This window comes from Anoplolepis gracilipes, chromosome 10, assembly GCF_047496725.1.
Source record: "Anoplolepis gracilipes chromosome 10, ASM4749672v1, whole genome shotgun sequence".
In the NCBI taxonomy this organism is placed as follows: Eukaryota; Metazoa; Arthropoda; class Insecta; order Hymenoptera; family Formicidae; genus Anoplolepis; species Anoplolepis gracilipes.
The window spans coordinates 12890704-12903382 of NC_132979.1; the positions used below are offsets into that span (position 1 = coordinate 12890704).

Consider the following 12679-nt stretch of genomic DNA (forward strand, 5'->3'; position numbering starts at 1 on the left):
CCATTAATTTACATATATTTTATAAATAAAATTATTATTTTTTCCTCATTATTGTTCATTTTCATTCTAATTTCTGGCCTAATCATTGAATATTTAGAAAAATCAATTGACTGAAAAACTAATTAAAATTTATAATTTTTTTACATTTATAAATTTATTTTTTATTCTTGATAAATTTTATTCAGGATTTTAGTTAAACATAAATAACATTTAAATTGCAATTAAAAATTAAATATCTTAATATTTAAATCTTAATTTTCTTTTAAAGTAAATATTTACATTTAATTTCGACCTAAAAATTTGATTAATTTCAATTAATCTAAAAGAACCACATCGAATAAAATTTATTTTTTGAAATAATAATATTTTTGAGCTTCTAACTCAACATTCAATGAAAGGTTTCATTTTATTTCATAAATTTAATAAATATCTAATTAAAAATTATTAACTAAAACCAAAAAAGAGGTAAATTATTGTTAATAATTATATTGAATCTATAAAAAAATTCTAGTTAATTTTTCTTTTTTATTCATTTATATAGTTTAATTAATAAAAACCTTATATTTTCATTATAAAAATAATAAATTTTTCTTTATTTATAAATAAATTATTTAAAAATAAAATCTTATTATCTTAATATCTTCAATATTATGCTTTACGAAATTTAAGCTATTTAAATATAAATTACTTTAAAAATTAATTAACTAATAAAAAAAATAATTAATAAAATTAATACTGAAATTAAAAATAAATATATAAATTTTAAATAATTTTATCTTAATTACTAATCTATTTATTATCCTATAAATAATTTTCTTTCCCATAAATTCAATCCATATCTTATCTATCCTATAGGTGTTTAATCTACAAATTATAATAGGACTATAAATTCATATATATATATAATTTATAAATCATATAGATCTAAAAAAATAACTAAATATTAATATATTAATTAAATTTTTTATAGACATAATCAACCTTAATAATACTCCCACAAATAATAATAACATTGTAGTTATTTTTACATTTACATTCATATATAAAAAGTAATTATCAAAAAAAAATATTCACATTAATATAGATCCTCTAATTAACCTTAAGATTAATAAAACAAACATCGATAAATTCATTAATTTATCTTCTTTATAATAATAAAATCTTGAATTTTTAAATGAGCCAAAATAAATATAATAAATCAATCGTAAAGAATATGACACAGTAAGAGAAATTGATAAAGTAATTATTATTAATAAAAAAATATTAATATTATTTAAATAGATAATTTCTATAATTAAATCTTTAGAATAAAATCCGGCTAAAAAAGGAATTCCTATTAATGCTAATCTAGAAATATAAAATCTTATTATAGTAAATGGAATAAACTCATTTAAATTACCACATAATCGAATATCCTGATTATTATTCATTAAATGAATTATAACTCCTGCACACATAAATAATAATGACTTAAAAATTGCATGAGTCAATAGATGAAAAAAGGCTAAAAAATTAAATCTTAAACTTAAAATTATTATCATTAACCCTAATTGACTTAAAGTAGATAAAGCAATAATTTTTTTTAAATCATTTTCAAAATTTGCCATCAACCCAGCTATAAATATAGTAAAAATTGAAATATATAATATAATTTTCTCAATGCCCCTATTCATTAAATATTTATTAAAACGAATTATTAGATAAACCCCTGCAGTAACCAAAGTTGATGAATGAACCAAGGCTGATACTGGGGTCGGGGCGGCCATAGCTATTGGTAATGAAACAGAAAAAGGAATCTGAGCACTTTTTGTAGCTGCTGCTAAAACAATTATTCTTAAAATTAACTTATAATTTTCCATAAAACTTAAATTCCAACTTCAAAATGTAAATATTAATCCAATTCTTATTAATAACCCAATATCTCCCACTCGATTGCATAAGACTGTCACTATCCCAGAATTATATGATAAATAATTCTGATAATAAATCACTAAACAATAAGAAGTTAATTCTAACCCATCTCACCCAAATAAAATTCTAATTAAATTAGGGCTAATAATCATTAAAATTATTGATAAAACAAATATAATTACTAACTTAATAAACCGATCAATAAATATGTCATCGCCTATATAAATTATTCTATGTAATATAATTATTGAAGAAATTAATATAACTACCCCAATGAACAATGAGACTCAATCAAATAAAATATAAAATTCTACATTAATTGAATTAAAATTAAAAAATAATCATTCCATTATATATCTTAAATTTATTAAATTTAAATATAATCTTATAAAAAAAAATAACATAAAAATAATTATTATAAAAAATGAATAAATTTATAATAATCTAAGATAAATTTTTTTTATATCACTAATTTCACAAATTAATATTTTATTTTAAACTACTTAAATAATGACATTATAATAAAATAAATAAATAATAAACATTACTTATTTATTAATAATTAATATTATCTATATTGACTAATATAACAAAACTAAATTCTATTTAAAAAAATTAATGTATTAAACTTAAATTTAAAATTATTAAAATTAAAGGAATTAAATGAATCAAAATAATCATATAATCTTTTATATAAATAAATTGTTGAAAATTTTTCTTCAAAATAATTAAATCCATGCTGAATATATGAATATAAATATAATGAATAAGCACTCCTAAAAAAACAAATCATTATTATATAAATAATAACAGATATCTCTCATCTAATTAAAACTCTAATTATAAAAATCTCTCTAAAAAAATTTAAAGAAAAAGGAAAAGAAAAGTTAGCAGCACATAATAAAAATCATCAAATTCTTAAAGACGGAAAAATATTTAATATTCCTTTATTAAAAAAAATCAACCGACTCCCTGATCGCTCATAATATAAATTCACTATAAAAAATAAACCTGATGAACATAGGCCATGAGAAATTATTAAAATATAAGCACTAATAAATCCTAATTTTATTATTGTTAATATTGAACATATTATTACATTTATATGTACAACAGAAGAATAAACCACCAAACTTTTTATATCAATTTCAACTAAACATAAAATACCAATAAACAACCTTCCTACAATCCCAACTCTAAAAATTACATACCTATACTTATTCCTTTGAAAAATAAATATTATAATAAAACGTAATAAACCATACCCCCCTAATTTCAATAAAACAGCAGCTAAAATTATTGACCCATAAACAGGCGCTTCAACATGGGCCTTAGGCAACCAAACATGAAAAATAAAAATTGGTAGCTTAATAAAAAATGCTATAAAATAAACTAAATAATCTCAAAATCCTATATTAATTATTATATTTTTTATCAATAAATTAAAATCAAATGTTATATTATGCTTATAAATTTCAAATAAATAAATTAATAAAGGCAAAGAAATAAATATTGTATATATTAATAAATAATAAGATGCAGAGGTTCGTTCAAAATTTAACCCTCAATAAATAATGACAATAAACATAGGAATTAATCTTAACTCACAAACATTAAATAAAATAATATTAAATTTATAGAAGAAAAATAAATAATTAAAATTAATAATATAATTTCAAATATTAACAATTTTTTCTCATAATTTATTTTAATTAGCCTACCACTCCTCTCCTCCAACTGAATAACTATTTTTATTAAAGCTAAAATTCAAAACCTTAAAGCTAATAAAAAAAATGAATAAAAATCAAACCCTATAAATATTCTCACCCTAATTCAAATATCATCTTTAAATATAAATTTAAATAAAAATAAAAATCTAAAAATAAAACATGAATTATAAAAAAATATAATTTTTTTATTTTTTATTAATAAAATTATAAATATAAAAAAAAAATAAAAATTTTATCATATTAATTCAAAAAAAATAAATAATAGAATAATTTAATTATACCATAGTGGTCCGGCCGCGTACACGGTCGTGCGGGCCGTGCCGTTTGACCAGACCGGGGCGACATCCCTTTTAGCCCTAAACTCGCCCGGACCAGACACCTCTTTGGCATCCCCCGGGTGACACCCCTGGCTCACACTCTTGCCTCCGGTGTCCACCCTCGAAGGGTAGCCATTCGCGTGCGTCTTTCGGTTATTATAGTGGCCAAGACAAATCACCACTAGGCGGACTCCTGTATTGGCGGTCCGGCCGCGCTTCATGGGTCCCCACCTTGACGAGAAGCTTCCGCAGGGCCCTGGTTTCGCAGAACCCCTTCTGGGTTCCACTACTAACAGGTTCCCGCTTCCAGTTCCCGATCCAGCAGAGCCCTTCCCCTTGGACGAGTTCCCAGGGAAGGAGTCGAGACACGTACTAGCCCCAACGGCACTTGGCTCGGAGGGGTCTTCGGTGCAACGACGCCCCAATCAACGCGAACCGGTTTCCCCCGGTCAGGCACCAGCCATTTCACAGGATGTTATCGCATTGTCGATCAACATCCTGCCCCGAACGTCTCCGTGTTTTGTACAGGGGGTAAGCGCACCCCAGCTCGAACCGTGTGTAGCATCGGGACGGTAGTGTCCTTCAACCCACATCGGGCTTCCTGACCCGTGTCCCCGCCTCCGCGTTTTTATACGAGGGGGAAGGCGGACCCCTGTGCGTACCGTGTATAGCATCGGGACTGCGGTCCTTCAACCTACATCGGGCGTCCTGTCAACCGATCCGTCTTTCGAGTTTCCTATACAGAGGAAAGAGGACCCCTGTTGCGGTGTTTGGTGACTTTGGGACTCGGATCCAGCCGAAAATCCCTCCATCACCCACCACCAAGACCCGAATCAGAGATGAGCGACCCCCTGACACCTCGCCCTGCTGTCAAGCCAACAGGTCGAGGTCCTACCCGAACCCTGCATCGTAGGGTGGCGACTACCCTACAACGACCAAAGCGATGCCGGCCAAACCCGCCGTCCCCGAAGAGCCGGAGGATCCCCCGACACCGAGATGGCCCGGAAGCGCGACCGTCCCAGGAGGCTCGTCGGCACCCGTAGATCCGCCTCCCTCCAAGAAGCCGCGCCCCGACCGCTCGCTTCCCGTCTTGTTGGGATTTGCGACGCGTAAGCCTCACTTCAGGATCGGCACCCGGGGAGCCCGATCAGCATCGGTTGCCTCTCCATCCGATCGGCTCTTCTGAAAAGGACTCCTCCGGAAGGGAGGACACTCTTCAGGCGGGCACGCTAAGGCCCTCGCGTAGTGTCTTTGTTACTCCTCAACCCCCGCCCAGCCACGCTCCGGCTTAAGGGCTTTCGCCCCCGGCGTACTATGTGGCGTTCACCATCATTTCCGCCGCGACCGTCGCGTCTGTAGCAGGAACCGATTCGTACGCGTCCGACACCCAGGTATGCATGCCGGTGCTATGCATCCTGCCCGAGCCCGGGTCCAAGAGGAAATCCGGCTAAAGATGCGCTTTTAGCTATCTCTCCACTCCGGTTTCCCGGGCTTCAGGACAGAGCCTCCCCACCATGTCAAGGTGACGCATCATCGGGAAGGAGTAGGGAGGTAACCTAACCTAACCTAACCTAACCTAACCTAACCTTTTTTTTTTTTTTTGTTACGAGGGGGAAATGCCTTTACGCATCCCCGGCCTGGTATTGGTTGGCCGGGGTATGTGGGACTCGCCGGCGCTATAGAGGAAGCACCGGAATACCCACTAAAACCCCCCCTGGGTATCCTTCCCAGACGGTTTATGCAGAAAGGAGGGCCTCGCCATCGGCACTTTCCCTCCTCCTGCCCGTCTCGTACACACACACGCTTGGACCTGGGTCCAACGAGCACTCGCAGGAGCGTCCCTTCCCTATTACGACCCCGGGATACCAACCGGGGTCTTCTCCTTCCCAGATTGCAGTAGACGGAGGTGGAATGTCCGTTTCCTACCCCACTTCCGGCTCTGCGTCTCTCCCACACCAGAGACGTAATGGGGGGGGATAATCGTGTCCCCCCCTTTATCGTCATTTTCGTCCTACTTCCTTGTCCACCCCACTGCCTGCTCCGGCCCCCTGGTCCGACCGCCCACTTACTAGTGGGGGTCGGCTTCCAAGGGTGGGGGTCTGCTGTTGGGGGTTCTCGCCCGAATTCCCGGGAGAGGGAGGAGGGGTCTTATCTTCCCTCCCCCGGCGTCTCTCTCGTCCTTCTCTCTCTCTTTCTCGCTCCGCCTCTTTCTTTGTGCTGAAGACTACTCCACAGAAAGAGGCCACCGCCCTCCATTTATCCTCCCCTTCTACCATAGCCTTCACTATGGCTACGAGGGAGAGATCCTCTCCCACGGCCGTGGACAATTCCGCCCGGCTTTCCACCCACGCAGGACACACCTCCAGGGTGTGCTGCGCTGAGTCCAGGGGGTCGGTGCAGTGGTGGCACTTGCCCGTAGTCTCCTACCCAATACGGTCCAGATATTCGCCGAAGCAGCCGTGCCCCGTGAACACCTGAGTCATACGGAAGGTCATTCCCCCCTTCCTTTTTTCCACTCAGGCCTCAAAGTGAGGCCCTATGGCCTCAGCCACCCTACGCCCCGCAGCTCTGCCAGACGGAGAGAGCAACTGCTGCTTCCACCGTTCCAGCATCTTTCTATGGTGCTGCCGCCTCTCCGCAATCTTCGCCCGGGGGACGATGTTCCGCCCCGCCTCCCGGAGCCCTCGCATGCGTCGGTACACATCGGTGTACATCTTCGCGAGAAGCTCCACGGGAGGAATCCCCGCCAAAGCAGTCGCCGCTTCGAATGACACTGTACGGTAAACACGTACCACCCGTAATGCCATTTTCCTTTGGACCCCGTGCCCAGGGTCCTCCGGTTGCCGCTGATATCCTCGGCCCATACGGGTGTCCCGTACAGCATCATAGCGTGAACCGTCCATCCATACAGCCGCCTGACTCGACCGTCAGGGCCTCCCAGGTTCGGGAATAGATGGCCCAGCGCGGCAGCTGCTTTCTCCAGGCGGGGAACTAACTGGGCAAAGTGCGCGGCGAAGCGCCACCCACCGTCCAGCAGTAACCCCAGATATTTAAGGGTATTTCCCACTTTCGTCTCCACCCCCTCCACCATAACCCGAAGGCTCGGCGGCACACTTCTAGCACCTGGCCGGAAAATGATTGCCTCCGTCTTCTGGGGCGCCACCCTCAGGCCCAACTCCTTGATAGCCCGCGTAATACACGCCGTCGCTACCGTGGCCAGGGCCGAGGCCTCCCTTCTGTTTTCCCCCTCGGCTAACACGATCGTATCGTCCGCGTAGCAGACGACCGTGCAGCCGGGGGGGATGGCCGTCCTTACCACCCCGTCGAAGGCCAGGTTCCACAGGAGTGGCCCGAGGACCGACCCCTGTGGGACTCCACATCCCACTCGTCTCGTAACCTCTACCGCGTCCCTGTTGGTGTAATGTAGGGAGCGGTCGCTGAGGTACGATTGGATGATCCGGCGGAGGTATCCCGGCACGCCGAAGCGGGCCATGGCTCTTTGGATACATCTCCAGGGCAGGGTGTTAAAGGCGTTCGAGATGTCAAGAGACACGCCGATCGCCACCCTGCCCTCCCGCACCGCGGCTTCCGCAAAGGCGCGCACCCTCAGTACTGCGTCCACGGTTGATCTTCCACCGCGGAAGCCGTACTGCCGGTCATCCAAGTTCGGCCCGATGCTTTCCAGGTGCTCGACGAGGCGATTGGCGACTATCTTCTCCAGGATTTTGCCAGCCTCGTCGAGCAAACATATGGGCCTGAACGACGAGAGGGTCTCCATATCCTTGCCTTCCTTTTGCAAGAGGACCAAATTGGCCCTCTTCCACCTCTCGGGGAAGATTCCCAGTCTGAGGCACTTCGTGTGTAGGTGTGCAAGATGCCCACCCATCACCTTAAAGGCTCCAGCCCACGCCTTCCTAGGGAGTCCATCGGGTCCGGGGGCCTTGATGCCGCAGAGTCTCCGCCTGCACCTCTCCATTTCTTCTCCCGAGAACGCCAGCTCCTCTGACCATTCTGGTCCTCCTTTCGCAAAGATGGGGGAGGGGGTATCCTCCTCCTCAGACTGTGGAAAGAGCCCTCCGACCACCCGGTCCAGGGCTTCCGGGGAAAGGGTCTCCGTAGCCGGTGGCCCTCTATTGCAAAGCTTCCTGAGCACCATTTGGTATGGCCGTCCCCAAGGGTTCTCTTCCAAGTGCGAGAGGAGCTCGTCCCACGCCCTAGCTTTCGCTTTTTTTATTTCCAGGCGTAGGGCGTCCCTGGCCACTTTGTACGCCTGGTAAAGGCCTCTAACTTCCTCTACCGGCCTATCCTTCTTCTTGGCCCGGGCGTATTTCCTCCTTTGATGGACCGATGACCGCCGCAATTTCGCGATCTCCCCGGTCCACCAGTACGCCGCTCTACGGCCTTGCGGACCAGCCTTGATCCGGGGCATTGACGCGTCACATGCATCAGACATGGCGCCCCGGATCCACTCGACTTCCTGCTCTATGTCCCTGTTGGCCTCTCCCGGTTCTCCTCTCCCCAACCACGTGATCGAGAGGATCGAGGCCATAAAGGCGTCCTCGATCATTTTCTTTGTGCTCCAGCGCCTAGGAGAGGTCGTCTCTCTCAGCCGTCGACTGGAGCACCTGCTCGGGTGTGACCATGAGGCCGTAGACTATGTACCTATGATCAGACAAAGTCTCGATCTCCGTGGCCACCCTCCACCCTAGCACCCTGTTGAGGGTCGCTAGGGAGGCCCAGGTAAGGTCCACCACCGACTCGCCCCTTTCCCGTATGCAGGTGCTTATTCCTCCCTCGTTCAGCAGCCTTAAATCCAGTGTCGCGGCCCACTCCTCGACCGCGACACCTCGGCGGTCCGTCCTCGGGGAACCTCACGTCATCGATTTTGCGTTAAAGTCCCCCGAGACCACCACCCGCCCCACTCCCATCCCGCTGATGATAGCGGTAAGGGAGTCCAACCTCTCAGCAAATCCTGAGAGGTCCAGACTAGGCGGCAGGTAGACCCCGACGACCAAAACGGGTCCCCATCTGACCGCCACTTACCCTTTGCCCTTGGCCACCAGTTTGGCAGGAAGTGAGGCCGGAGCATCCGCCCTCCATGTAATCGCTACGGAGCCCAACTCGTCCCCCACCCACGAAGGGTGCTCGGGGATCCGGTACGGCTCCGCAGCAATGCCCAAACCACAACCACGCTCCGCCAGAGTGTGCACAAACAAGTTTTGCGCCTGACGGGCGTGGTTGAGATTTGCTTGCAAGACCCGAGCCGCCATTTATTTATTATTTGAATTATGACTCGGGCCTGCCTCCGATCCCTTTAATGAAGAGGGGCTTTCGGGACCCCTTTCCCATCCTGTACCTTCTCCTTCAGGGGGGTAGTCTAGGGGGAGGAGATTTGTATCCTCGTCCTCCCCTTTGTTTCCCATCTTTGCCTCGGTCTCGCCCACCATCCCAGACCGCCCACCACCCGCTGACCGGCGGGTACTCCTTCCAGGGTATTCTCCCTTTCTATGGTGGTGGGGACATCCTCCGTTTCCTCATTCCCCTCCATTTCCTCCCCCCCTCTTTCAGCTGCTTGTTGGGGGGTGAGGAGCAGGAATTGTTGAGGTCTTTGGCTTTTTTCTCCAATTCTCCCTCTCTCTTCCTCTTCGGTTGCGACCTAGGGGTCGACGCGCCGCGGGGTGTGGGAGTTCCCGCATTCACTGTACTCTTTGCCGCGTCGTGTCCTTTTTCCCTTATAGAGGATCCTTTCCCCTTTATAGAGGAAGGTTTCCGGCCAGTGCTTTCCTCTACGGGCCTGCGTGTTTCCCCCCTAAGGGCCCCGGTAGTTCGCCCAGTTATGCGACCACCCTGCGCAATGGGGCAGGCCGCACTCCCCGCCCTATGTCTTGCCGGCTTCCCTCTATCCGCGCATATGGGACATCTAGGCGCCGCCCTGCAGTCCGCCGCTCGGTGTTCCTCCTCCCCGCATTGGAAGCAACCGAATCTTCGTTCCACGGTTGCCGTGCATTTCGACTGTACGTGTCCCCTACCCAGGCATTTAAAGCATTGGAGGGGCCTCTCTTCCAGCAATTCAACCCTGGCGTGGGCCCACCCAACCCTTATTCTGCCGGCTTTCGCCACCAGATTGGCGGCAGCTGCAGGGCATTTGGCCCACGCCGAGCCCATCCCATTGGGGGCTCTTCTTATCGCCCCCACTTTGATGTCCCCGTGGGCACATCCACCGACTTCCGCGATTGCGTCCCTTACCTCCGAGGCCTGGACTGCATCGTCCAGGTCCCGAAACAGGAGCTCCGCGGTCTTGATAGGGAGGGATACCCTAACTCCCTCCGCCCCCTCCAATGCCTTTCTAAGTTTGGAGGCAAAAGCCATAGCCTTTTGGCTGGCTCCCTCACCTCCCACTTCATATATAATCGCCCCTGTAAGGTCCCTCCTGTTCCTGAGCTCCGTGATGTTGAGCTCAGTCAGGTCGATCTGACCCCTCGCACGGCGGACCATTTCGCTGTACTGTCCCTCCGGGCACGTAAAAACAACCGCCGCAGTGCGGGGGACCCTTATCGGCCTGGGGGCACCAGCTCTCTTCTTACCCCCATCAGGGGGTCCAGGTGGTGGTGGTCTCTTCTTCTCCCCCTTCTCCTTTCCCTTTACCTTGGCTGTCGGGGGTGCCGGGGATGCGGTCTCCTTCCCGCTCCTCAGCTTCCTTTTCTTTTCCAGTGCCGCCGCATATGTGAGTCGCTCCTTGTCGGCTGCCCGCGACGGTTTTGGGACGGGTCCTCCTCCGCCTTTAATTATGGCGGCTTTAATTCCCGCTCCTCTTTCTTTTTGCCCTCTGAAAGGGCCCTGATTTTCTCCCATAAAGGTCGATCCCGAGGCGAGGTTTTCGGCGTACCTAACCTCTACCATCGGGTCTCCCTCCTTGAGATACTTCCGCCCTTTGATAACTTTAAGGGCCTCGGACACGACCTCCTCCACATTCCAGCCCACCTCGGGGTTGGCCCTGATTCTAATCTCTTCCTCCTCCATGAGCGAGAGGGAGATTGGCGGTTCTTTACCTTGGGGTTGCGGTACCTCCAATTTCCTTGCCGCCCCCTTTTTTCTGTTTTTTCTTTTATTTTTCCCTTCCCTTTTGTCAGGTCCCACCTTTCCTTTTATATTTAGGAACTTCCCTCCTTTGTATGATCCCGCGGGGGATGTGTTTGTCCCCATGGATTTAGGAACCACCGAATCGGTTTCTGGGGCCCCTTTCCCCAGGAGCGGTTCGGTCTCCATCTCTTCGCTGGAGCCTTCTTCCGCATAATTAATTACTCCCGTACCCTTTCTGCTCCTCGTACGAGGGGCAGGGGTAGGGGTACTTGGAGCCACCTCCAGGGAAGGTTCTTTCCTCCTGATAGGCGTTCCTTCTTCCACTCTTTTCCTTAGGAGTGCATTCTCCTCTTTAAGCGCGGTCTCTCTCCGCGTCAACTCCTCCATCTGGCGCTGAAGGGAACCGCTCGCTCCCTTCAGTTCTTCGACGTCCCTTCTCAGTTTGGTATTTTCCTCAATGAGGGCCCCAAACTGAGCCTTACTCTTCTCCAATTGCCTCCTTACTTTATCGGAGGACATGCTTCCCCTACTGGCTAGGGTAACCGCCCCCGCAGAGGTCACCAGCACGGCTTCCTTAAGAAGCCAGACGAGGTCTCCTTTGAGATTCTTGGAGACCTTCGCCACCTTCTCCACCGCCTGTGTTGCGGTGAGAATCTCTGCGCAGACATCAGCTGCCGGAGAATTTTTCAATTCCTCCTCAATTTCCTTTTGCGATTTTAGCTTTTTCCAGGCTTTATTCCTTTCCCCTGGTAGAGCAGACCTGTCATAGACCCATTGGAACAGAGCCAGTTCTTCCTGAACCTGTTTGATCCGGTCCATAGTCTTTTTCACCTCATATTCGCCCGTGGTTATCGGACGACCTTGTTTCCTCTTTTCAAAGAGGAAGGACCCGGTATCGCTCTGTGAGTTCGTCGAGCCGGCCGATTCCGAACCGTCAACGTCGGAATCATCCTCCACCTCGATAACCTCACCGGTCCTTTCTTTCTTGCTCTCGCTTCTCTCCTTTTTAAGCGGTCTCGCCCTCATCTTTCTCAAGACCGGGTCTAGAGTCGCTTTTTCCAGGTCGGTCAGTAACCTAGTTCCCCTGACCACAGGACACTAGCGGTCGCCCCGACCGAGGCTCTCCTTCCTTTTCTTCCCGCGAGACTCGCAGTGTTTCTCTTTACGCCCGTCTCCATATTTGTTTTTGATAATGACTTCATTTCTTCGTTAATTCCCGCTCCCCGCTGCGGCTCCGTCACCCAGGGTGTACCCTCACCTGCCGCAGAGTGTCCCGAAACATGACCGGCAACACTCCACGACAGGGCCCCAAGTTCCCCCGGGGGGGTGACATACAACACGGGCCGGGGGACATACATCCCCGGCACTGGTCCCCGGCCTCTTACTCACCCATGGAGGTTTTGACGCCTCCATGGGCTTTCGGGAGTTCCCGGCCTCCGACCTCCGGGATACCGCAGCGGGTGGTGCCACCCGGGGGGCCCCATGGACGGTTGGGACTGGGTCGCCGCTCCCCGGCCCAGTCTTACCCGTCATGGCGACCAGCTTGCACGCGTCCTTGACGGAAGTTACCTCCCGCCAAAGGGCCCCGACGATGCACCGCTTCGGAAGGGAAACGGTCGCGATGCACCGTCGGGCTCCATC

The 12679-nt window shown here is 46.3% G+C and overlaps 1 pseudogene; it reads right to left on the reverse strand.

Moving 5' to 3' along the window:
- Positions 1-914: 914 nt before the first annotated feature.
- Positions 915-2231, reverse strand: LOC140670435 (NADH-ubiquinone oxidoreductase chain 5-like; annotated as a pseudogene).
- Positions 2232-12679: the final 10448 nt, after the last annotated feature.